Below are 26,583 nucleotides of genomic sequence, written 5' to 3'. Positions count from 1 at the left end.
ATTTTCCTCCTCAACGATAACAGCTAAGTTAACTCCCTCAAAATTCTCTAAGTCTAAATATATGCATCTTATTTCCTTAGAAGGAAAGATTTTGTTAAGGATTTTTTTGTGAGGAAAAAAAAGGAGTAATTACTAAATTTAGTTTATAATAAGCTCAACTAAACCATAATCCAGGAATTGAGTGTATCAATGGACATTGTTACTTTCCTAACCCACCATATAGATTCCCTTTGTGCCTCAGCACACCACTCTTAGTGGAAACTGCTCTTGTTACTTACATATCCTTCCTTCAGGTTATATGCTTTTTATCAAATCAGAGGCCTAAGTGAAGAAATGTTTAACATCCTTCATGATTAAGATATCTACGCTTTCATTTTTTTTTTTTTTCCTCTCTACTAACTGGCTAAAGTTTCCTCTACTTATGCAGACCTGTTAAACTATATTGTATAAGTAAGTTATAATATATTCAAATTTAGAGTGGAATATTAAATTTTACAGCTCAATGTCATTCTCTTATTCTTTTGTGTTTCGTGTTCTGTCATTATGCCTTTTGGATAAGATTTTAATCTCAGTCGATCGATAAATATTCTCTTAAATCTTATTTTTATAGAACCTGTCTATTAGAATAAGGATACTAAATTAAAGGCAGAAAAGTGTTACAACTTCTGATCCCACTGGCAATATTTTAGTTTTCAACCTATTTCATCTTCCTAACAAATGAACCTATTGTTCAGAGTACTTAATGCCTGTTCTGTAGAGTTTTAAAGCACAAAGACCAAAAATAAATGGGTTATAATGAAATTGTAGAGGATATGAAAGATTAACTGTACTTGATACTCAATGTGGGTTTTGCTAGTATTTAGGTAAAACAATAATCAATGTCTTTGCATTTGCTTAAAAGTAAATAAATCAAAGGAAATGAAAGACTCAGAAACATTTTTATAAGACAATCAATAAAAAAGAGATTTTAATATGATAGCATAAAAGGATCCTGAACTCACCTTCTTCCATAGACACAACAAATCTATAGCCATATATATAGAATAATGCTATATGAAAAGGACATGAAAGCTAGCTAAATAGCACCTCCACAGCAAAGAATAAAAGGGCCACACTAAAACAGGTAGGAGAGGCAGAGACATGGTTTCAGAGAAAATCCTCCTCAACCCACACTACTAGCTCCAGCCTGGACACCCTGACCTTGCACAAATTAGCCACAATCTGTCCAGTTCTAACTGGCCAGCCAAGCACCCCACCCTTATGCACCATAGCCACTGCTTGTCCTACCAAAGCTGGGAGAGATGTACTACATTCACAGGGGACACTTCTTGAGCATCTAGCTCTCTTGGTCAGGCAGGATTACATTTCTGGGCCTCATGGTCTGAAAGAGTTGGAGAAACAGACCTCGGCAGGCTACAATCCCCAGGGCACAGCATAAACAGTAGACTGAAACACTTTCCCAGTATTTATGTGAAAATGCCGATTTTCTTGTTCTGGAACTTAAGCCTGAGGACATTTAGAGGTCAGAGGCCCCCTGGGAACCTAAGTAAAGAATCACTATATTAGTGCCCTCTTTTGTCTTTGTTGATATCTCCCAGAAAAGGGATTGTACATATGTCTAAAGGCATAACTTTTAAAACTTTGTCCAGATCTCTCAGGTTTGAAAGTCAGCATGTTTTATGATTATAAACCATGGTTTATGATTAAGACTATATTTTTTACCTTAAAGGCTGTTGCCTGAGGATCTATCTTACAATAAGACTAAAACTATACACTGTCTAAAATCCCTCCCTTTGGAACACTGACAGATTTTGGCACACCTGCAACAGCTGGGACCTATGAAGAATAAATCGGGCTACTTAGACATAGGTGGGAGAAACAAACACAAGCTAAAAAAAAAAAAAAATTAAAAGATAAGGCTTATCTGCTACACAAGTCCACTGCTTCAAGTCTGAGAGAGGTAGTTATTTCACCTAATGCATAAAAACAAAAACAGAGAGTCAAGCAAAATGAAGAGACAGAGGAATAAGTTCCAAATGAAAGAATAAGACAAAGCCTCAGAAGAAAACCTTAATAATGCAGAGGTAAATAATCTACCAGGTAAGAGTTCAATGTTCATAAAGATATTCACCGAACTCTGGAAAAGAATAGATGAACACAGTGAGAACTTCAACAAAGGGGAAGAAAACATAAGAAAGTACCAAAAAGAAGTCAAAAGACTATAATACAATATATTATAATAGCTGAAATGTAAAACACAATGGAGGGGTTCAGCAGCAAACTAGACTAAGGAGAAGAATGGATCAGCAACATGCAAGACAAGACAGTGGAAATCATCCAATCAGTGGAGCAAACAGGAAAAAACAAAAACAAAAACAAAATAATAACAACAAAAGTGAAGGTAGATTAAGAAACTTGTTGGATAATATCACACAGAATAACATGCATTATAGGAATCCCAGATGGAGAAGAAAGAGAACGGTGGTAGATAATTTATTTAAAGAAACAATGACTGATCAAGACAGTACAGTGCTAACACAAAAACAGTCATATATCAATGGAATAGAGTAGAAAACCCAGAAATGGACCCACAACTATTTGATAAACAAACTTTGACAAAGCAGGAAAGAATATCCAATGGGAAAAAGACAGTCTCTTCAACAACTGGTGTTGGGAAAACTGGACAGCAAAAGGCAAAGGAATGAAACTCGACTGCTTTCTTATATCATACACAAAAATAAATGGAAAACAGATGAAAGATCTAAACATAAGACAGGAAACCACCAAAATCCTAGAGAACACAAGGAGTAACCTCTTTGACATTGACCATAGCAGCTTCTTTTGAGATATGTTTCCAGAGGCAAGGGAAAAAAAAAGCAAAAATAAACTATTGGACTTCATTAAAATAAAAGCTTCTGCACAGTGAAGGAAATAATTAACAAAACTAAAAGGCAACCTTCTGAATGGGAGAAGATATTTGTAAATGATATATTCAACAAAGGATTGGTATAAAAAAAAACACAAAAAACAAAAAAACAAAAAACCCCACAAATAATCCAGATAAAAAATAGGCAGAAAACATGAACAGACATTTTTCCAAAGAAGACAGACAGATGGCTAACAGACATGAAAAGACACTCAACATCACTGATCATTAGGGAAACACAAATCAAAACTACAATGAGATAGCACTTCACACCTGACAAAATGGTTAAAATCAACAATACAAGAAACAGCAGGTGTTGGCAAGGATGCAGGGAAAAGGGAACCATCTTACACTGTTGGTGAGAATGCAAACTGTAACAGCCACTCTGGAAAACAGTATGGAGGTTCCTCAAAAAGTTAAAACTAGAGTTACTCTACAATTCAGCATTTGTACTTCTAGGTATTTACACAAAGGATACTAAAATATTGATTTGAAGTGATACATGCACCTTGATGCTTTTAGCAACATAATCAACAATAGCCAAATTATGAGAAGAGCACAAACGCCCATTGACTGATGAATAAATTTCATCAAATGCTGCATATACATACATGAAATATAACTTCAGCCATAGAAAGAGTGAAATTTTGCCATTTGCAATGATATGGGTAGAGCTAGAGAGTATTATGCCAAGTAAAAGAAGTCAAAGAAAGACAAGTACCATATGATTTCACTCATATGTGAAAATTAAGAAACAAAACAGATGAATATGGAGGCAAAAAAGGGAGGCAAACAATAAAACAGACTCTCACTTATAGAGAATAAACTGATGGTTAATGGAGGGGAGGTGGGTAGTGGGATGGTGAATTATTAAGGATGGCACTTGTGATGATCACTGGGTATCATATGTGAGTAATGAATAGCTAGCTTTTACACCTGAAATTAATTACAATGTATGTTAAATATCTGGAATTTCAATAAAAACTTAAAAAAATAAAGTATGCTTGAAAACTTCCATAATCTAGGAAAAATAAAGGGGGGGATTAGACATCCTATTCCATGAAGCACAGAGAGTTCCACATAAAATAAATAAAAAGGGATCCAGACCAAGATACATTAGAATTAAAATGTCAATAGTTAAAGGTGAAGAGAGAATATTAATAGCAGCAAGAGGAAAACAAATTCTTACATATAGGGGAACCTTAAGGCTATCAGCAGATTTATCAACAGAATGTTTATAGGCCACATGGGAGTGGGATGACATGTTCAGAGGGCTGAAAGTAAAAACAAAACAAAACAAAGTAAAGCAAAACTTCCATACAAAAATACTTTATCCAGTAAGGTTATTATTTGGAATTGAAAGAGAAATAGAGTTTCCCAGATAAGCAAAATGCAAAGAATTCATTACCACTAAGTGGTCTTAAAAGAAATGTTAAAGAGACTTCTTTAAGATAAAAAGAAAAAGGAATAACTAATAACAAGCAAACATCTGAAAGTAAAAATCTCATTAATAAATATAATATGTCATAAAGATAATGGATTAACAATTTATAAAGCTAACATGAAGGCTAAAAGACAAACATACTAAAATTAATTATAGCTGTAATAATTAGATAAGGAGTACAAAAAATAAAAAGATGTAAAATATGGTCTTTGCATGGCTCTCCCAGCTGCTTCTCTCTGGGCACAATGACAACTCTTAAGGAAAAACTGATTGCACCAGTTACAGAAGAAGAGGCAACCATCCCAAACAATAAAATCATTGTAGTGGGAATTAGACAAGTTGGTTTGGCATGTGCTATCAGCATTCTGGGAAAGTCCCTGGCTGAACTTGTCCTTGTGGATATTTTTGAAGATAAAGAAGAAATGTTGGATCTGCAATATGGGAGCTTATTTCTTCAGACACCTAAAATTGTGGCAGATAAAGATGATTCTGTGACTGCCAATTCTAAGATTGTGGTGGTGACTGTGGGAGTCCACCAGCAGGACAGAGAGAGAGCTCAATCTGGAGCAGAGGAATGTTATGTCTTCAAATTCATTATTCTTCAGATAGTCAAGTACAGTCCTGATTGTATCATAATTGTGGTTTCCAACCTAGTGGATATTCTCACATATGTTACTTGGAAACTAAGTGGACTACCCAAGCACTGTGTGATTGGAAGTGGTGTAATCTGGATTCTGCTAGATTTCTCTATCTTATGGCTGAAAATTTTGGCATTCATCCCAGGAGCTGCCATGGATGGATTTTGGGAGAATAGGGTGATTTAGGTGTGGCTGTGTGAAGTAGAGTGAATGTGGCAGGTGTTTCCCTTCAGGAACTGAATCCAGAAATGGGAACATAAAACGACAGTGAAAATTTGAAGGAAGTGCATTAGATGTACATAAGATGGTGGTGGAAAGTGTCTATGAAGTCATCAAGCTAAAAGGAAATACCAACTGGGCTACTTGATTAAGTGTGTCTGATCTCATTGAACCCATGTTGAAAAATCTACCCAGAATCATCCAGTGTCCACAATGGTGAAGGGATATGTGGTTTTGAGAATGACATCTTCCTGAACCTTATGTGTATCCTGAATGCTCAGGGCTTAACCAGTGTGATCAACCAAAAGCTGAAGGATGATGAGGTTGCCCATCTCAGTAAAAGTGCAGATACGTTGTGGGACATCCAGAAAGACCTTAAAGATCTGTAACTTGTGGCTTCTAGGCTGTAGAAATTTAAAACTACAATGTGATTAACTTGGTTTTTCATCCATATACATGGGTCACAGTTTGCTTTTATCTCCCCAAATATGTGAATCTGGGCTCACAGAATCAGAGACCATACTTGGTTTAATGCTTGCAATATGAGCGCTTGGACTAATAAAATTAACTAGTTTAGGGTGCTTCTAAAAATAATTAATTAATAAAAATAATTTTCAAGAATTAGAAAGAGAAGTAAAATGTGACATCAAGAATAGAATACATGGTAGGGGAGGGTAATAAAGATGTAGTTTTTTTTAATGTGTTTGGATGTAAGATGCTATCAACAAAATAGACTATCTGTACGTGTGTGCATTTCTATCTATCTAGTGCTATTTGTGGACCACACAGTAACCACAAATAAACAATCTATAGTGGATACACCAAAGACAGAAAGGAATCTAAACATAACAATAGAGAAAATCATCAAACCACAGGGAGGAGAACAAAAGAAGAAAAAAAGGAACAAAGACAAACTACAAAAATGTCCACAATACAATCAACAGAATGTCAATAAGTATATACCTATCGATAATTACTTAAATGTAAATGGAGTAAATCTCTAATCAAAAGACACAGAATGCCTGAATGTGAAAAACAAAACAAAACAAACAAACAAACAAAAACAAACCCCAAGACCCATGCATATATTTCCTGAAAGAGACTCACTTCAGATATAAGGACACACACAGACCAAAGATATTCCATGCAAAGGGAAAGTTAAAAAAAAAAAAAAAAAAGTGTTCTGCTGGGGGTTATACTTATATCAGACAAAATAAACTTCAAAACAAACTATATGAAAGACAAGGGCATTACATAATGATCAGTACAAAAAGGAGATATAACACTTGTAAGTATTTATGTAGGTATTTATACACCCAGTGAAGGAGTACCTAAATATATAAAGCAAATATTAATATACTAAAAGAGAGTAACTAATAGCAATACAATAATAATAGGGGACGTTTAAGTGCCACTTACATCAATGGATGGATATCCAGACAGAAAATCAATAAGGAAATATTGGCCTTAAATGACGCATTAAACCAGCTAGATGCAGATATATATATAACATTCCATCCAAAAGAAGCAGAATGCATGTTCTTCTCAAGAGCACATGGAACATTCTTCAGGATAGATAAGATGTTAAACCACAGAACAAGTCTCAGCAAATTCACAAAAAAATGAAATCATATTAAGCATCTTTTCTGACCACAACAGTATAAAACTAGAAATCAATTACAGGAAGAAAAGTATAAAAATCAAAATTATGTAGAGATTAAACAGCATACTACCAAATAGCCAATGGCTCAATTGTAAACTCAAGAAAAAAAAAAAAAAAAAAAACTGGAGATGAATCAAAATTGAAATACAAAAGGCCAAAATCTGTGAGATGCAGCAAAACCTGTTTTATGAGGGAAGTCTCTAGCAATGGTTAACCTGAAGAAATACAAAAAAAATCTCACATCAACAATCTAACTGTACACCTAAAGGAAGTAAAAAAAGGAGAATAAATAATGCCCAAAATTAGTAGAATGAAGGGAATAATAAAGATCAGAGTAGAAATACATTTAATAGAGACTTAGAAGATAAAAGAAATGCTCAAGGAAACTTAAAGTTTCTTTGAAAGAATAAATAAATCTTTACCTGGATTGAACAAGAAAAAAAGAGGGGCTCAAATAAATGTACTTGAGTACAGGCCCTAAAATAAACCCACACATATATGCTCAATTAATTTATGATACAGGAGTCAAAAATACACAAAAGGAAAAGGACAGTCTTTTCAATAAATGGAATTGGGAAAATTGGACAACCACATGAGAAAAAATGAAACTGGATTGCTATCTTACACTACACACAAAAGTTAACTCAAAATTGATAAGAGACTTGAATGTAAAGCCTGAAACCATAAAATCTCAGAAGAAAACATATATGGTTAGCTCCTGGACATCAGTCTTAGTAATTTTTGTTTGTTTGTTTGTTTATTTGTTTGACTTCAAAGGCAAGGGAAACAATAGCAAAAATAAACAAATGGGACTACATCAAACCTAAAATCTTCTACACAGTAAAGGAAATCACCAACAAAACACAAATCAAGGTGCTAAATGGAAGAAATGTGCTCATAATATATAGGAGCTAATATACAAAGTACGTAAAGAACACATAATTCAAAAATAACAAAAGAAACAACCTCATTAAAAAATGGACTGAGGATTTAAATAGACATTTTTCCAAAGAAGACATAGAGATGGTTGACAGGCACATGAAAAGATGTTCAACATCATTAATTATCAGGGAAATGCAAATCAAAGCCATAATGAGATTATCATCTCATTCTTGTTAAAATGGCTTTTGTCAAAGAGATAAGAAGTAACATCTGTTGGAGAGGATGTGAAGAAAAGGGAACGCTCATACCCTGTTGGTGGTAATGTAAATTGGTAAAGCCACTGTGGAAACCTATATGGATATTCCTCAAAAAACTGAAAACAGAACTAACGAAATTCAGCAATTCCACTTCTGAGTATTTATTCAGAAAACAAAAACACCAATTCAAAAAGAAATATGCAACCCTGTTCACTGCAGCATAATTTATGATTACCAAACTTATGGAAACAATCTAAGTGTCAATCAATGGATGAATTGATCAAAAGATGTGATATATAGATATAGATATATAGAGATAGATATGATGGAATACCACTCAGCTATAAAAAAGAAAATCAGTATTTGTGACAACATGGATGAACCTTTAGGGTATTATGCTAAGTGAAATAAGTCAGATAGTGAAAGACAAATACCATATAATTTCATTTATATATGAAATCTAAAAACCAAACAAACAAAAGGAAACATAATCAAAGTTATATAGAATATATTGGTTATCAGAAGGGAAAGAAATTGAGAGGGTAGGCAAATGGGTGATAGGTCTCAATTGTACAGTGATGGATGGTAACTAGACCTATGGTAGTAATTGCTTTGTAGTGTACAAACTGAATTATAATATACAGCTGAAACTCATTTAATGCATACTAATTTTTACCTCAATTAAAAAAAAATCAATGAAGAACAACACCATTAGAGAAAAAATGGAAGCCTAAGTCTAGAGATTCTTTGAGAGTACAACTCCCTCTATCACATGGGGAAGTACTATATATTTTTTCTTCACAAGTATAAATTATGTGTTATAATTAGATTCCCTAAAGAAATTGCAGGTTAGAGAAGCAAGAGAGCAGATATAAAGTTTATTAAGGAGGAAAGGTATTGGAGGAGAGGACCCAGAGTCAAGGAGCAATGTTTGAGAACCATTAAGTACCTAGAGCCAGGGAGAGCCAGCTGTAGTAGTAAAAGTTCAACTTTCAACACTTGGGACAAGGAACAGAAGGTGAGGAAAAAGAAGAAAAACAGAAAAACAATTGAAGAGCAAAGGGTGGAAGAGGAAGGAGGAGAAAAAATTTGTTTAAAAATACTGACATAGGGAGGAGGGAGGAGTCAAGATGGCAGAGGAGTAGCAGGCTGAGACTACATCAGGTAGCAGGAGATCAGCTAGATAGCTTATCTAAATATTGCAAACACCTAAAAATCCAACGGGAGATTGAAGAGAAGAAGAACAGCAATTCTAGAAACGGAAAATCAACCACTTTCTGAAAGGTAGGACTGGTGGAGAAGTGAATCCAAAGCAATGGGAAGATAGACTGCGGGGGGAGGGGCTGGCTCCTGGCAAGTGGTGGAGCAATGGAGCACTAAATCAGGACTTTTAAAAGTCTGTTCCACTGAGGTACATAGCTCCAGAGGCTAAACCTGGGTGAAGCCCATGTGGGGTCAGTGTGGCCCCAGGTCCCGCAGGGTCACAGAAGGACCGGGAGTGTCTGAGTGTCACAGAGTTTGCAGGTATTAGAACAGGGAAGCCAGCAACAGAGACAGAGCTGAGGAGTGAGCTCTCAGCTCAGGGCTACCTTGAAACGGTCGCAGGCTGGGTGAGCTGGGAGCACGGCCAGAGGCCAGAGACGGGAGTGATTGGGTGCTATTCTCTGAGGGTGCACTGAGGAGTGGGGCCCTGAGCTGACAGCTCCTCCAGGCTGGAGACTGGGAGGCTGAAATTTTCATTCCTATCCTCTGGAACTCTACTGAAAGCATTCAGGGAACAAAAGCTCCCGAAAGCAAGCCCAAGTGGATTACTCAGCCCAGCCCCTGGTAAGGGTGGTGCAATTCCACCTGGGGCAAAGACACTTGAAAATCACTACAACAGTAAACCCCCCCCCCCCCCCGCCCCAGAAGATCAACAAGAAATCCAGCCAGGACCAAGTTAACTTACCAAGGAGTGCAGGTTCACTACCAAGGAGAGCAGAGGAATTCCAGAGGAGGAGAAAGCAAAGCACGGAACTCATGGCTTTCTCCCCATGATTCTTTAGTCTTGCAGTTAATTTAAATTTTTTTAATGTTTTGAATTGAAAATTCAAAAAATTCTTCTGCTGCTGCTGAATTTTTTTTAACTTTTACCCTTTTCTTTTTTAACTAGTTTATCTAATATATATATTTTTTTCTTTTTTATATTTTTCTTTATTTGTTTTCTTTTTTTAATTGTTTCTTTTTTTCTGAACCTCTTTTTATCCCCTTTCTTCCCCCCACAATTTGGGGTCTCTTCTGATTTGGTTAAAGTGTATCTTCCTGGGGTCTTTGCCACCCTTTTAGTATTTTATTGCTCCTTCATATACTCTTATCTGGACAAATGATAAGGCAGAAAAATTCACCACAAAAAAAAGAACAATAGGCAGTACCAAAGGCTAAGGACCTCATCAATACAGACATTGGTAATATGTCAGATCTAGAGTTCAGAATGATACATCTCAAGGTTCTAGACAGGCCCAAAAAAAGGCATGGAAGATATTAGAGAAACCCACTTGGGAGATATAAAAGCCCTCTCTGGAGAAATAAAAGAACTAAAGTCTAACCAAGTTGAAATTAAAAAAGCTATTAATGAGGTGCAATAAAAAATGGAGACTATTACTGCTAGGATAAATGAGGCAGAAGAAAGAATTAGTGATATAGAAGACCAAATGACAGAGAGTGAAGAAGCTGAGCAAAGAGGGACAAACAACTACGGACCAGGAGGGGAGAATTCGAGAGATAAGTGATACCATAAGACAAAACAACATTAGAATAATTGGGATTCAAGAAGAAGATGAAAGACAGAGGGAGCAGAAGGTGTATTGAAGAGAATTATTGGAGAGAATTTCCCTAACCTGGCAAAAGGAACAAGCATCAAAATCCAGGAGGTGCAGAGAAACTCCCTCAAAATCAACAAAAATAGGTCCACACTCCATCACCTAATAGTAAAATTTACAAGTCTTAGTGACAAACAGAATATCCTGAAAGCAGCCCAGGAAAAGAAGTCTATAACATACAATGGCAAAAATATTAGGTTGGCAGCAGACTTATCCACAGAGACCTGGCAGGCCAGAAAGCACTGGCATGATATATTCAGAGCACTAAACAAGAAAAATATGCAGCCAAGAATATTATATCCAGCTGGGCTATCATTGAAAATAGAAGGAGAGATTAAAAGCTTCCAGGACAAACAAAAACTGAAAGAATTTGCAAACACCAAACCAGCTCTACAGGAAATATTGAAAGGGGTCCTCTAAGCAAAGAGAGAGCCTAAAAGTAGTAGATCAGAAAGGAACAGAGACAATATACAGTAACAGTCACCTTACAAGCAATACAATGGCACTAAATTCATATCTCTCAATAATTACCCTGAATGTTAATGGACTAAATGCCCCAATCAAAAGACACAGGGAATCAGAATGGATAAAAACCAAAACCCATCAATATGTTGCCTATAAGAAACTCATTTTAAACCCAAAGAAACCTCCAGATTTAAAGTGAGAGGGTGGAAAAGAATTTACCATGCTAATGGACATCAGAAGAAAGCAGGGGTAGCAATCCTTATATCAGATCAAATAGACTTTAAGCCAAAGACTATAATAAGAGATGAGGAAGGACACTATATCATACTCAAAGGGTCTGTCCAATAAGAAGATCTAACAATTTTAAATATCTATGCCCCTAACATGGGAGCAGCCAGTTATATAAACCAATTAATAACAAAATCAAAAAAACACATCAACAATAATACAATAATAGTAGGGGACTTTAACACTCCCCTCACTGAAATGGACAGATCATCCAAGCAAAAGATCAACAAGGAAATAAAGGCCTTAAATGACACACTGGACCAGATGGACATCACAGATATATTCAGAACATTTCATCCCAAAGCTACAGAATACACATTCTTCTCTAGTGCACATGGAACATTCTCCAGAATAGATCACACCCTGGGTCCTAAATAGGTCTCAACTGGTATCAAAAGATGGAATCATTCCCTACATATTTTCAGACCACAATGCTCTGAAGCTAGAACTCAATCACAAGAAGAAATTTGGAAAGAACCCAAATACATGGAGACTAAACATCATCCTTCTAAAAAATGAATGGGTCAACCAGGAAATTAAAGAAGAATTGCAAAAATTCATGGAAACAAATGGTAATGAAAACACAACGGTTCAAAATCTGTGGGACACAACAAAGGCGGTCCTGAGAGGAAAATATATAGTGGTACAAGCCTTTCTCAAGAAACAAGAAAGGTCTCAAGTACACAACCTAACCCTAAACCTAAAGGAGCTGGAGAAAGAACAAGAAAGAAACCCTAACCCAGCAGGAGAAGAGAAATCATAAAGATCAGAGCAGAAATCAATGAAATAAAAACTAAAAAACAATAGAACAAATCAACAAAACTAGGAGTTGGTTCTTTGAAAGAATTAATAAGATTGATAAACCCCTGGCCAGACTTATCAAAAAGAAAAGAGAAAGGACCCAAATAAATAAAATCATGAATGAAAGAGGAGAGATCACAACTAACACCAAAGAAATACAGACAATTATAAGAACATACTATGAGCAACTCTATGCCAACAAATTTGACAATCCAGAAGAAATGGATGCATTCCTAGAGACATAGAAACTACCAAAACTGAACCAAGAAGAAATAGAAAACCTGAACAGACCTATAACCAGTAAGGAAATTGAAACAGTCATCAAAATTCTCCAAATAAACAAAAGCCCAGGGCCAGACAGCTTCCCAGGGGAATTCTACCAAATATTTAAATAAGAACTAATTCCTATTCTCCTGAAACAGTTCCAAAAAATAGAAATGGAAGGAAAACTTCCAAACTCATTTTATGAGGCCAGCATCACCTTGATCCCAAAACCAGAAAAGGATCCCATCAAAAAAGAGAACTATAGACCAATATCCTTATGAACACAGATGTGAAAATTCTCACCAAAATACTAGCCAAGAGCATCCAATAGTACATTAAAAGGATTATTCACCACGACCAAGTGGGATTTATTCCAGGGCTGCAAGGTTGGTTCAACATCCACAAATCAATCAATGTGATACAACTCATTAATAAAAGAAAGAACAGGGGCGCTTGGGTGGCTCAGTGGGTAAAGCCACTGACTTCGGCTCAGGTCATGATCTCAGGGTCCTGGGATCGAGTCCCGCGTCGGGCTCTCTGCTCAGCAGGAAGCCTGCTTCCCTTCCTCTCTCTCTCTCTGCCTGCTTGTGATCTCTCTCTCTCTCTGTCAAATAAATAAATAAATAAAAATCTTAAAAAAAAAAAAAAAAAAAGAAAGAACAAGTACCATATTATACTCTCAATAGATGCTGAAAAAGCATCTGACAAAGTACAGCATCCCTTCCTGATCAAAACTCTTCAAAGTGTAGGGATAGAGGGCACATTCCTCAATATCATCAAAGCCATCTATGAAAAACCCACTGTAAATATCATTCTCAATGGAGAAAAACTGAAAGCTTTTCTGCTAAGGTCAGGAACGTCCATTATCACTACTGCTATTCAACATAGTACGAGAAGTCCTAGCTTCAGCAATTAGAAAACAAAAGGAAATTAAAGGCATCCAAATTGGCCAAGAAGAAGTCAAACTATCACTCTTTGCAGATGATATGATACTATATGTGGAAAACCCAAAAGACTCCACTCCAAAACTGCTAGAACTTGTATAGAAATTCAGTAAAGTGTCAGGATATAAAATCAATGCACAGAAATCAGTTGCATTTCTCTACACCAACAAGACAGAAGAAAGAGAAATTAAAAAGTCAATCCCATTTACAATTGCACCCAAACTATATGATACCTAGGAATAAACCTAACCAAAGAGGCTAAGAATCTATACTCAGAAAACTATAAAGTACTCATAATAGAAATTGAGGAAGACACAAAGAAATGGAAAAATATTCCGTGCTCCTGGATTGGAAGAACAAATATTGTGAAAATGTCTATGCTACCTAAAGCAATCTACATATTTAATGCAATTCCTATCAAAATACCATGCATTTTTTCAAAGAAATGGAATAAATAATCCTAAAATTAATATGGAACCAGAAAAGACCTAAAATATCCAAAGGGATATTGAAAAAGAAAGCCAAAGTTGGTGGCATCACAATTCCGGACTTCAAGCTCTATTACAAAGCTGTCATCATCAAGACAGCATGGTACTGGCACAAAAACAGACACATAGATCAATGGAACAGAATAGAGAGCCCAGAAATAGACCCTCAACTCTATGGTCAACTAATCTTTGACAAAGCAGGAAAGAATGTCCAATGGAAAAAAGACAGCCTCTTTAATAAATGGTGCTGTGAAAATTGGACAGCCACATGCAGAGAAATTAAATTGGACCATTTCCTTACACAACACACGAAAATAGACTCAAAATGGATGAAGGATCTCAATGTGAGAAAGAAATCCATCAAAATCCTTGAGGAGAACACAGGCAGCAACCTCTTCGACCTCAGCCACAGCAACTTCTTCCTAGGAACATCGCCAAAGGCAAGGGAAGCAAGGGCAAAAATGAACTATTGGGATTTCATCAAAATCAAAAGCTTTTGTACAGCAAAGGAAACAGTTAACAAAACCAAAAGACAACTGACAGAATGGGAGAAGATATTTGCAAATGACATATCAGATAAAGGGCTAGTGTCCAAAATCTATAAAGAACTTAGCAAACTCAGCATCCAAGGAACAAATAATCCAATCAGGAAATGGGCAGAAGACATGAACAGACATTTCTGCAAAGAAGACCTCCAGATGGCCAACAGACACATGAAAAAGTTCTCCACATCACTTGGCATCAGGGAAATACAAATCAAAACCACAATGAGATACCACCTCACAACAGTCAGAATGGCTAAAATTAACAAGTCAGGAAATGACAGATGCTGTTGAGGATGCAGAGAAAGGGGAACCCTCCTACACTGTTGGTGGGAATGCAAGCTGGTGGAACCACTCTGGAAAACAGCATGGAGGTTCCTCAAAAAAGTTGAAAATAGAACTACCCTATGACCCAGTAATTGCACTACTGGATATTTACCCTAAAGATACAAACATAGTGATCTGAAGGGGCACGTGCACCCAAATGTTTATAGCAGCAATGTCCACAATAACCAAACTATGGAAAGAACCTAGATGTCCATCAACAGATGAATGGATCAAGAAGATGTGGTATATATACACAATGGAATACTATGCAGCCATCAAAAGAAATGAAATCTTGCCATTTATGATGAAGTGGATGGAACTAGAGGGTATTATGCTTAGCGAAATAAGTCAATCGGAGAAAGACAACTATCATATGATCTCTCTGATATGAGGAAGTGGAGATGCAACATGGGGGGTTAAGGTGGTAGGAAAAGAATAAATGAAACAAGATGGAATTGGGAGGGAGAAAAACCGTAAGTGACTCTTAATCTCTCAAAAGAAACTGAGGGTTGCTGGGGGGAGGGGGGTTAGGAAAGGGGGTGGGGTTGTGGACATTGGGGAGGGTGTGTGCTATGGTGAGTGCTGTGAAGTGTGTAAACCTGGTTATTCACAGACTTGTACCCCCAAGGATAAAAATACATTACATGTGTAGTAAAAAAAAAAAAAATTTAAAAATTAAAAAAAAAGAATACAGAAAATAAAAAATATATAGTTAATACAAAAAAATACGGACATAAGAAATGCTATTCCTTTCAAGGAAATTAAAAGTATAATCCAAGTCAGCTAAATGATAGGTAGTTGGATTTCACTTTGAACATCACTATTTTGGGGCCAGAATCATACCGGCTCTTCTCAACAACCTATAATCATGAAAAAATATTTTTAAAAGTAAAAAGAAAATAAATAAAATATTTAGTTTCTATATGCACAATAAAGTATAAAGTCACATTGGTTTGTAGCCCATCTGTATTAATAACACTGTAATGTAATATTCACAATATTTTGTGCTTTCAGAGTGTGCAAAATCTAAAAGACTTTACTTTCAATATTTAAATTTTCTCAATTTGAGAATATTGAACAATACTGTTAAATACTTTTAGTTTCTTTTGAACCATGCAAATAGACACCAAATTACCAAATTAAGGAATTTGATTCACAAACTCGTATTTTAATATAAAGCAGGCATTAGTAAATGGTGACCCCAGAGCCAAATATAATTCACTGCTTACTTTGGTAAATAATGTTTTATTATAACATAGCCATGCTCATTAGTTTCCACGTTGTTTATGGCTGCTTTCACACAGTAAGAGCAAAGTTGAGCAGTTTCAGCAGAGATCATATGGCCCAGCAAGCCCGAAAATACTTATAATCTGGCTCTCTATAGAAAAGTTTTGCCAATACCTGCCATTAAAGAATTAACTATTTTATAAGAAATACTATGGCAGAATCCAGTATCAATACAGAGGTTGTGAACTCCTATAAGACCAAGACTATCCCTTTAAATTATATCCAGGAGTTGGGAAAAGCTGACCAGTCAATGGAATGCTGTAACTAACAGATGAAATGCTATTAGAGCTGTGCAAACTGAGTGTACTGATGGTTCATATTATCTAAACTTAAGCTGAAGTTTCCAGGGGGTGCTCAATCAGTTGGGCATCTACCTTCAACTCAGGTCATGATCTCAGGGTCCTAGAATCAAATCCCACATCAGGCTGTGGGATCCCTGCTCCACAGGAACCTGTGTCTTCCTCTGCCTCTCTCTCATGAATAAATAAATAAAATCTTAAAATAATTAAAATAAACCCAAGTTGACCAAAAAAACTTAGAGATACATGTAATTTCCCTCTTTATATTTTTGCATTGAAAAAATATTTATGAGGAACCTAGTTATTCTGCCCACTTTTAAAAATCTTGAATTTAATAGTAGACAAGATATAGTTCTTATACCAAGGGGTTTAAGAATCTGTACTCTAATCACGTACACCATTCCCTGCAGTTCTATGGTCACTGGCTCAATTTAGGTTCTCTCCATTTCTCTCTTAGATTGCTACTCTAAGTTTCTAAGTAATTTCTTGATTTCTAGTTCCCCCCCATGCATACAGTTAGGCTTTTAAAACACAGACTTAATCCATACAGCTGCCTTGCTGAAAAGGCAAAATCTCCAACTTACCTCCTACCATCCCCCCATGATTCTTTGACACTTGCCAGAATTGTTTATTTTCTGTTCTTTAACCCCCATGTGTTTTTTTGTTTGCTTGTTTTGTTTTATCCTGATGCACTCAATTTGTTTTTGTTAAAGATATTCTCAGCCTTCTAAACTCACAAAACTTAAATTTCAGAGCCTTTTTTCCACTTTTTTCACTAGCGTATTCAATCAGTTATTATTACCAGACTTTCCCTAATATGTGTTTCCTTCTCCGCATTTTAACCTTTCCTCTTCCAACATAGTTTTATTTCATCACCTTTGAATGACCTCTGTGGCCATGTAACTGGTCCTCTGTGGGGTACTGCTTAGAACATACCACTCTTTCTAAGAGACTACTCTATCTTCCAGCCTCTATGACTGCTTTTCTTTTGCATAAACATTATGCACATGCTTAAATCAATTTCTCATTGTTCTCTGAATATCTAGAGCTTGTCCTTTTCCACTTTCACTTGGTACACTTCTCCCACAGAATTTTATCATCAATGTCTTAACCTTTCTTTATGAATCAACTTAAGTCATTTTTCTTCCACAGAACAGTTTCTAATGAAGGTAGCAAATGCTGATCTCTTCCATCACTTAATATTATTTTAATTATTGGCTAAACAAGGCATTTAGCAATTGATTGTTTACTGTCCTGTTTTCTAATTATCCATGACTTGTATTCATATGCTTTATGTCTGTATATACTGATAAATCAAAGATTGACATTTTCTATTATTTTTTTCTGGAAAAGGCCAGATAGTAAATATTTTCACCTTTGCAAGCCTTATGCCCTTCAGAGTAACTATTCTACTTTTCTGTTGTAGCACAAAGTCAACGAAAACAATATGTGAATCAAAACGTTTGGCTATGTTCAGATAAAACTTTAGTTATGAAGGAGGCAGGAAGCTGAACTTAGTCTAAGGGCCTTAATTTGTCAATATCTGAGTTTGAATATCAGTGTCATGTTGGCAGGAACTATGACTAAGTACACAACATATTTTTTCATAAAATTTCTCTGGTATCTATTACTGTGTTAGACTTAAAGACATTTGGATTCATATGCATGCTCATTAAAGTTTGTGGGATATGTTCTAAAGAATTAGGAATCTAAATATTTGAAAAGGGAGTTAATCTTCTAAGGCACATCATAGCTGTAGGTAAAGAGACGAAATAATGTATAATTACAATATTTTATAGGAGAACCAAATGTTAATTATGCAACCACATGAGACTGATATGTGTTCTGTGAAGAAAACAATATCATTAAAGATAATTTCATATTTTATGCAAACCATGTTTAATTGTAGTACATTTCTCACCAGCAAAAATAAATCTTTTAAACCCAAACAATTATTTTATCCATTAAATTCAAATAAAATGTATGCAAATATGGATGCAATATAAAATATGTATCATATTTATTTACATAATAAAATTCTGCTATAATGAGAATACCAGGATCCAGTTTATTAGATAAGTGGAAGATTTTTCTTTCCCTCATGTCATTTTTTATAGTAACTAATATTCATCCTGTTAATAAACTTTATTGGTACAAAATAATTACTAATATAATAAAATATCTATATTATACTTTTTCTTTTAGAAAATAATTTAGCATTTTTAAAGAAATGCATTTTCAGAAGGATCTTACAATTAAACACTAATCCCCAATTCTATTTTACTTTTGACAAATGCCTTCAAATTATAATTTTAACATTCGATGTTCAAGAACTAGAATGAATTTCTTATTCAAAACACACACATATAATAAAATACATGCAAGTGAAAGACGTTCTGATTGCTTTAGTTTCACCAAATCCTAGCAATATTAGAAGGCACTTCCATCAAATTATAACATATTTAATGGATTAATTTTATACTATACTCTATTTTTATGGAGTAGAAAATAAAACGTCTAAAAAATCTTATCTGATTTTCCATAAAATATCTGTATTTCAATGAGAAAAATTCTAAAAGCCTCAAATACTTTTTCCATTTATTTGTGCACAGTTCTTTGTAAAAGGATAAAAACAAACATGGAATATTATGTTACATTTAGTGCTTAAAACACCAATGAACTTTCAGTTATTCTAAAAAAGTGACTTTAGGTGTTTTTCTAGTCTCTTAATTTGCTTGCTATTTATATACTTGTATGATTTGAATGAATAAACATCAAAGTTTTTATCTTTATGATAAATTTATAATCACAAAAAGGCTTTCTTATTTAAAACAGTGGATCTCCACCTCCCATCCCTCCAGGAGACTTTTGGGAATGTATGGACACATTTTTGGTTGACAGGAGATAGTACTGGCATACTAGTAGTCAAGGATCCCAATAAACTTCCTGCAATGCAAAGGAAAGGCCTTCCCCTCCTCCCAGCTAGGAATTATCTGGTGGAAAATGTGAACAATGTAGAGGCTGAAAAATCCTGACCTTGGAGTAGAACCATGGATTCAGCATTTAGTAGATTTGAATGAATGCAGGGCTTTAAATCACTTAGGTTTGCATGACTTAGGCAAGTACATCAAATAGCATACAAAAGAAGAAGGAATTTTGATGATTCCTTTTTTACTAATCTTTTCTACTGCTCCAAGGTAGATTGCATATTTTAAAAATAGCAATTTATAATGCAGCTAAACTTACTGCCTGCATATAAATTCTTTTACAGGTTAGCTGTTTGATATTTCTATCATATTTTGCCAAAGAAATAATGATAAAAATGGCAATTAAGTTTTTCAGATGAACCAACAAAACCCATTAATTTATACTATGGTTTTAAGAGAACATAGGATTTATTAAGAAACTAAATTGGGTGCTAGTTTAGTTTATATAACTGGTACTGGGAGCAGAGGACTATGTGTTATAGGAAAAAAAAAAAAAAAACATAAGAGGATTAAGTGAGTCCCATTCTATCTTTTTATATTAATAGTTGGAAATAGGAGCAACATGTCTTTGGCATGTTTCAACTCTCATTTTCTTCCTCATTGTTAATTTCCCCCTCTCTTCTACTGAGGTCTCAGTACTGCATAAAGTTCTAAGCACCTCATTATAGAGGCCTCACAGGATTACTCAAATCATAAAAATTCCTCCTTGCTTTGATATCAACTGCCTTTCACTTCACCTCAGTCAGAATCTTCATCTCTTCAAAGTTGCTGGTATCAACTACAAGTAAAGGTGAAAACATTTTGATTTAACTATTTCACAGCAGCTTGCCATTCTTAGAAATACTAGCATTTAAAAATAGAATTCATGTAAAATAAAATAAATCCCCTTTTGATAGTACATAAATATTTGAAATAAAGAGCTACTAAATAGTCAGGGGATGGGGTGCCTGGGTGGCTCAGTTGTTAAGCATCTCTTAATTTTGGCACAGGTCATGATCTCATGGTCATGAGGTCGAGCTCCACCTGGAGCTCCATACTGGGCATGGAACCTCCTTAAGATTCTCTCTCTCTGCCCACCCCCCACCTCTCAAAAAGCAAAGCAAAGCAAAGCAAACCAAATCAAATCAAACAGGGAAACAATATTTTTTTAACACTGTTAATAAGATATAGGATGGGGAACACACATACATTATATACAGACACAGATATATGTATATATATCTCTACATACATATACATATATGTAAATATGTAAACATATGGACATAGAGAGAAATTTAGTCTTTATGACAGGTAGTTAGATCTTGATAAAGTAAGCTGCGGAATTAGATGATTTAAGTAATTTGCAAATATTTGAGATTCAGCTCCACCACATTGAAACATGGTATCAAGAGTAATTCTTTTTTTTTTTTCTTAAACCTTCTTAGTAATTTGATAAATATTGCCTATGATTAAGTATATTTATAAGTCTAAATAAAATCCTTCAAGATTTATAAGTGACTTTGTCCTCTAAAGGAGCAATGATATTACTAATATTCTTAGAATCTGGAATTTTTTTTTTCAAAATACTAATTTTCTTATAAATGTTGCCAATAAAAGTTTCATTTTCCATAGAAATATTTTCCTGAAACAATTGTAGTAGGTACTTATATCATTTCAATGTTAAAACTACTCTTTGTGGAATAGCCCTTAATTCTCCTTATACTGTCATAACATAATAGGCAAGTGAGATAAAAATTGATGGAAAGAATAAAGATTCTAAAATGGAATAATTTATTTTTATCACAATATGCTAGAAAATGTGCTAAGTGCTTTGTAAGCATTATATCCTTTATTCTTCTTACCAGTTTTGTTTATAAAAATAAATTACCTCCATTTTATAGAAGAGTAAACTTAATTTCAAGAGGACTTAAATCACAGAACTATTAAGAGGGAAATAGGTTTCAGATTCTGGAGTATGAGCCTCTACCCATTATACATACTACACCTCTAAATGAACCAATTCCCTTAGACTCATTCATTCTTGTAATGATTCATGGATGCTTTACAAAGCAGGGATGTGGGATGGATACTGCCTTGGAGTATATATATTTTTTAATCTAATTAATCTAATCCTTGTTGTAACTGTGAATAAAACCCTCATGCCTCATTCATTTTGTCTCTGGGTTTTGATTTTGCTGAGGGATATTGTCATTAATGTGTTATATAAAATTGTTTGCACATTTGGCAGTCACTGGGTTTCAAGAAGAAAATTGAAAGGGGAGATTGAGTCAGTAGCCTGTCTTTGAAAGTGAAATAAAATGGTTCCTGGAAAATCGCACTATTTATATGAATAAATATATATTAGGTCCCCATTGAACTGAATTATTTTCAGAAAAAGAAGTTTCTTCAAAAAGGGAAAACATCTTGTAATTGGTGAAAGTCTAATAGATAAAGTATTTGCAACACTCTATATTTAAAGTGACAGGGGCACCTGGGTGGCTCAGTGGGTTAAGGCCGCTGCCTTCGGCTCAGGTCATGATCCCAGATCGAGTCCCGCATCGGGCTCTCTGCTCAGCGGGGAGCCCGCTTCCTCCTCTCTCTCTGCCTGCCTCTCTGCCTACTTGTGATCTCTGTCTGTCAAATAAATGAATAAAAATCTTAAAGTGACAATCATATTCTTGAATTATTTCAGGAGCAGATTCCAATCACAACAGCTAAAGAAATATAGAAGAAAACTGAGAACAACAACAACAACAACAACATCAGAGTGATGAAATCTTTCTGGATTCATGGAAAAACTGAACTCCACTTGGTATTAAATCACAACTGAAGCTGGGATTAAGAAAACATCTTTGAACTGAGGGAGGACACAGAGGAATGCCAACCTTCGGGACAGGAGAAGGTCTGCAACAAAAGAAGGAAGTTGTACTTTCTCCGTGTTTACAAACAACTCCTCTTATAAACAGAAGAGAGGAATACTGATGGGTGAAACAAAGAAACTAAGGAAATTTTGTCTGTGTCTGTCTGTCCATCTATCTTTCTATAATTTACTTAATAACATTTACATAGTGCTTAGTATTTGTCAGCTATCTTCTAAGTGCTTTAAAAGGAAACTAACCTGTTTAATCTTTCACAACAATTCCATTTTACAGACAAAAAAACAGGATAAATAATGGTTGTGTAGTCAGGATAGGACAAAATTAAAATGTGAACTCGAACAGTCTGGCTCTAGACTCTTCCTTCTGGTTATGACATTGCATAAGCTAAGTATCTTGCTTGTATTTGCATCGTGTTACCTAACAACATTGTTCTTTTATTTAATAAATTATATTATTTTAGTGAAAAGACTTTAAAATTAATAATAATACTCAACCTCAGACAAACTTATGATCACTAGGACATATACAAACAACTCCATGTAAATTGTCCTAAATAAAATTATAGCAGACCATCCTCCAAGTTGCCAAATCCAATGAATATACTTATGTCTTTGTCTTTCTTGCCTTCTCCCGGAGAATTAACTCTGTTGACCACTGTCATCTTGACACCTTTCTTAGTTTTTTGTTTGTTTCATTTTTGCTTTTGTTTGTTTATTCATCTGACTGTGCTCTCTTTGGTTCTGAAATTTCTTGGTCATCTCCTCAGCATTCTACCTTCCCTTCCGCTTTAGTGTTCATTTTCTTGAAAGTTCTATCTTTGCCCTCTTCTCATTTTCTGTAACATTCTTGGGAAATCTCACCTATCATCTTGCCTTCAACTTAAAATTGAATGACTACCAAAGCTCTACTTCTAGTTCAAACTCTCCTTGCCTTTGAAGCCCTGAATATTCAATCATATCCCAGCAGTACCTCAAATTGAATATATCAAAAGTCTATTTCTTATTTATCCTTTAAACCAGGTACCAGTAGACCTTGGCCTACAGGTTAATACTGTAGCTTAGAAAACAAATAAAGAATAATATTCCGGGGTGCCTGGGTGGTGCAGTCAGTTATGCCTCTGGTTCTTCGTTTCAGCTCAGGTCATGGTCTTGGGGTCCTGGGAAAGAGACCATGTCAGGCTTGTGCTCAGTGTGGAGTCTGCTTAAGATCCTTTCTTACCTCTCCCTTTATCCCTCCCTGGCTTATGCATGCTCTCTCTCTCAAATAAATAAATAAATAATTTTTTTTTAAAAGGAGTAATATCCATAACACATGAAAAGTATATGAAATACTAATTTCTATTTTGTCCTATTCTGATGGCGTACCATTATCTATCCTAGCTTTTCATCTGTAAATGAAATCACTGCAAAGATTAAACACTTTAGTTTCTTTTTAAAGCACTTAGAAGATACCCAACAAATACTCAGCACTATAAAAATGTTGTTAAACAAATAATAGACACACACACAATTTCTGACCATAAATTAAATTTTATTGGAACAAAAGTACAATAGTTCATTTTCTATGTGATTACTTTCACACAGCAGCTGAGTTGAATAGTTGCAACAGAGACCATATGGCCTAAAAAGCCTAAAACACTTACTGTCAGGCCTTTCACAGACAAAGTTTGTTGATCCCTGCCTTAAACCAATCCTGTGGACTCTATGTCATATTTTGATCATGAAGCCAATTACAGAAACTAGAAACACAAAGCCATCTCAAATTCTTCCTTTTCTTCCCAATCTCCCCTACTCTACAACTGCTATCACTGTTTTTCTTTTTTTTTAATTAATTTTGTTTCTAAGTGTTATCTCATTCATACCATTCTCTCTGCTTTTATGACAGGCTCCCAGATTTTGGCATTAGCTACCTCCTGATCTACAGCTAGTCTCCTTACCATTCTCCTACCTACAGTGCTGTCCTTCCGCAGTCCATCACTTGCACAAATGGAGTCAAGTTTCTAGCACCCAAACCTGCTATTTTCACTCCTTTGACCAAATATTTAAAACTTATTTATTTAAAACTTATTTATTCCTTTACTTAGACTATAGTTCTTTAGACAACATCAGCATCCTCTGGGAACTTACTAAGAATGCAAAATCCCAAGCTACACCCCAGACCTATTGAATTAAAAGCTCTTGAGTGCAGCCCAGAAATCTGTATTTTAGTGATCCCTGCAGATAATTCAGATGCACATTCAAGTGTGAAATCACTAGACGCACCCACCCTAGGGGACAAAAATTAAAATTCCTTGAAAGAACCATTTAAATTCCACCATGGTCTGAGTCCTGCCCAATCTGTTTCCCATTTATTCCCTCCTTACCTCTAGCTGCTTCAACCATCAGATGAGTAATCAAGGACCCAGAAGTTAATTATTTTGCCTCAGTTGACAAGCCTAGTGAGTGACAGAGGATGGATTGAACTAGACTAACCAAGGGTCTTTTCAGGACCTCATTCTACACCTTTTAAAATGTATTTACTACCTTTTACATTCAAAATCCATCCATAATAACAGTTATTTTACTGACCTTCATTGTTAAGTTGTTCCCTTTCTCGACTATAAACTCCAAGGAGGTAAGAATTAGTCTATCCCTTGTAAATAATCAACAAAACTTGACTCTATACTGCCATCTGGTGACATGAAATAATAATTCCAAGGAGAATCTCAAACATGAACTTCATGACTTCTTCCTATAGAGCTTAAAGGTTAAGGAGATTGAAAAACAATCTGAGGGGTTTGAAGTGGCGGGGGGGTGGGAGGTTGGGGTACCAGGTGGTGGGTATTATAGAGGGCACAGCTTGCATGGAGCACTGGGTGTGGTGAAAAAATTAATGAATACTGTTTTTCTGAAAATAAATAAATTGGAAAAAAAAAAAAAAGGTTAAGGAGAGTTCTGAGGTCAGTTTCCTCAAAGTCAGATAACTAAACAAGCATCCTCTGGCTATTAGACCTTGAGGAAATTACTTAGTGTTTGACTTCCTTAGATTCCTTATCTATAAACTATGTTGCTAAAACCTTCCTCATAGAATTGCAATGAAAATTAGCAAGCGCCAGATGCTATTATAATTATTAATATTATTATAAAGGACTTAACTATGTAGTTGACATAAATAAATAAGTGACATTCCCTTACTCAAATATTTTATAATGTAGTTGGGTAAATAAAACAGTGTTAGGAAAATATTAATCATACAAGCTCTAAGTGCTAAGGGAATTCCTATGGTGTTAAGCGTGAACATGAAGGAAGTGAAATCTGAATTGTGTACAGGTTTATAACTGGTATGTGACTTTGAAGAGAGAAAGCCTCAGAGGGAGAATTTTTTTCCTGAAAATCTTTGCACAATATGAAAGTAATACCTGTAAAACACTAATAAAAACACAATATAAGTGCATACTTTCCTTATTATCATGAAGTCAGGATGATGATATAATTTTAATTTAATGCTTAATCATATAAGCCCAGATCTCAATATCTGAACAAAATTAACACATTTCTCAAAAATGGTTTATTATAAATTTTGTTGTTGTTGCTGTTTTTGTAATGCACTCAGAATTTATTCAATTAATAACTGTGTTTTACTGATAAAGATATATTTAAATTAGATGGCTTCATAAATGTTAATTATTCATTTTCACCTTAAAGAGAAATCTATAATTTTGGTGTTCTTGTTTATTATGAATGTAACAAATACACTTATTTATACATCTTCTCTCTATGCTAAGGAAACAACATCCTCTCATGTGTTCATTCAGTAGGTGGATGTAAGTATCAACTACATGCTATAAATTGCCAGTACATGCCAGATTATATGATAGAGAATTTAGGTTAATGAGTCCAGTTATCAATCCAGTCAGTGGAATAGGATGAATATATATAAATCTTCCAAAAGCATAAGGAGATAAAATGTGATTATCTTATTCTAATTTCCCAATACATTACATTCAAATTTTTGCCCTCAATCCCTACTGTAGCTGTCAACATAAAACCACTACTTTGTATCTCTACTTTATGCTAAACTTTCTTGTTTTGCTTTTTTGGCACAGGAGAGGTCATATGCACCCCCCATTTTCATTGCAGCACTGTTTATAATAGCAAAGACATG

At 35.0% G+C, this 26,583-nt stretch overlaps 1 protein-coding gene and 1 pseudogene across 1 annotated transcript in view; one reads left to right on the top strand and one right to left on the bottom strand.

The window, feature by feature from the left end:
* Positions 1 to 26,583, bottom strand: part of LRP1B (LDL receptor related protein 1B) — a 1,985,448-nt gene that overhangs the window by 622,070 nt on the left and 1,336,795 nt on the right. The gene's annotated exons all lie outside the window — the stretch shown is intronic.
* Positions 4,616 to 5,616, top strand: LOC122902691 (annotated as a pseudogene).

Source organism: Neovison vison, chromosome 3 (genome assembly GCF_020171115.1).
Source record: "Neovison vison isolate M4711 chromosome 3, ASM_NN_V1, whole genome shotgun sequence".
NCBI lineage: Eukaryota > Metazoa > Chordata > Mammalia > Carnivora > Mustelidae > Neogale > Neogale vison.
Note: the sequence above shows the minus strand (reverse complement) of the source record. Positions and strands in the feature narration are given on the sequence as shown.